Source organism: Sorex fumeus, unplaced genomic scaffold, assembly GCF_029834395.1.
Source record: "Sorex fumeus unplaced genomic scaffold, SorFum_2.1 ptg000070l, whole genome shotgun sequence".
Lineage (NCBI taxonomy): Eukaryota > Metazoa > Chordata > Mammalia > Eulipotyphla > Soricidae > Sorex > Sorex fumeus.
Window position 1 is genome coordinate 2950320 of NW_026606127.1, and position 1967 is coordinate 2952286.

Sequence of the window (1967 nt, forward strand, 5' to 3'; positions counted from 1 at the left end):
CAAATTGCAGACAACACCATCCACCTTTTCCCGGAGATGTACAAGGGACTGAGGTGAGAACAGCAAAAGGCTCTAGTTTAATGGTCTTAATGAAGGTTTCAGGGAAGGGCATTAAACAAGACTCATATACTATCTTCCAAAAGAATTATTTTGTAAAACTGATGCCTTGGGTATGGAAAAAGATAATATGGTAAAAACCATATTTTTCTTTCTGGGACATTAAAGTTCTAAATCTATCTATTCAAGCTGCTTTGAAATACATACCTTGCTTATGAATCACTGTCTGCCATAGGAGTGAGTAAGGACAACCCTCAAATTAATAAGTAGAGAAAAATATGGAAAAATTAACTCATACTATATTTGATGACATATATACTAAAATTGAAATGATACATAGATTAGCATTGTCCTTGCACAGAGATGACATGCAAACTTGTAAAGTGTTCCATATTGTTGTTGCAAGAAGAATTAACAGGGCTACTTTAAGCTAAGACAATCCGCACAAGTACAAAAATTCTACATAAAGATAGCACAAATCCCCATCACAACAATCTCTCTCAATGTCAATGGACTAAATGTGCCAATTCAGAGGCACAGAATGGGAAGATGAATTATAAAACTGAACCCAACATTCTGCTGCCTGAAGAAACACTTCTGAACAATCAAAGCAACCATGGGCTCAAATTCAAAGGCTGGAAAACAATTCTTCAAGAAAGAAAAGAACACCTCCACAAAGCTGGAGTGGCCATACTAGTATCAGACCACATGGACTTCAGGCTATAGGTTATAAGAGACAGTGAAGGTCATTTCTTCATGATCATGGGATCTGTACATCAGAAAAAACTCACCCTCCTCAATGTAGATTCTCCTCATGACAGACCAGCAAAATACTTAAAAACAACTTCTAATTGACTTAAAGAAAAACATTGATAGCAACACAATACTAGTTGGAGATTTCAACACTACTTTGTCACTTCTCAGTAGATCAAACAGACTAAAGCTCAGCAAGGAAATATTTTCTTTAAGGGAAGTAATGAACAACTGTTGGCTTAGAGAAGAAATCAAAGAGGAAATAAAAAGTTTCCAGAAACAAATGAGAATGAGTACACGAGCTACCAGAACTTGTGGGACACAGCAAAAGCAGTGTTAATAGGAAAGAGTATAGCTCTGCCAGAATTCATCAGGAAGAAAGAGAGGATCTACATGAATTAATTAGAGCTCAAGATTTTGGAAAATGACCAACAAAAGTAGTCCAAACTAGGCTGGAGGAAGGAAATAATAAAACTTGTACCAGACGTCAATGAGCTAGAATCCCAAAATACAATCCAAAAGACCAATAAGAGCAAAAGCTGGTTCTTTGAGAAAATAAATAAGATCAATAAACCACGAGAAGCCTCTCAAATTAACAAAGAGAAAGAATTCTAATAAATCAAATCAGGAATGCAAATGGGCATATCCTAATAGAAACTACAGAAATCCATAGGATCATCAGAGATTATATTGAGAAACTTTGCAGCAGGAAATGAGAGAATCTTGAATAAATTAATAAATTTTTGGATTCCAATTGCCTCCCAACGTTGAACCAAGAAGATTTGGAATACTTGAACCTATCACTACCAAGGAAATTGAAATGATGGTCAAAAGTATCCCCCCCAAACAGAATCCCTGGCCCAGATGGATTCAATAGTGAAATATTTCAAACCTTTAAAGAGGAAATGCTGCCAACATTTTTCAAGATTTTCCAGGAAATTGAAGAATCAGAAATACTCCCAAATAGTTTCTATGAGGCAACGATCACCCTAATACTCAAAACAGACAGAGACACCACAAAAAAAGAAAATTACAGACCTATTTCCTTGATGAATACAGATACACAGATTCTCAAGAAAATACCAGCAAAGAGAATCCAGTAACTCAACAAAAGATCACACACTATGAGCAAGTAGGTTTATCTTGGGGATGCAAGG

The 1967-nt window shown here is 35.9% G+C and overlaps 1 pseudogene; it reads left to right on the forward strand.

Moving 5' to 3' along the window:
* The first annotated feature begins 356 nt into the window (after window positions 1-356).
* Window positions 357-455, forward strand: LOC130037012 (uncharacterized; annotated as a pseudogene).
* The last annotated feature ends 1512 nt before the right edge of the window (window positions 456-1967 follow it).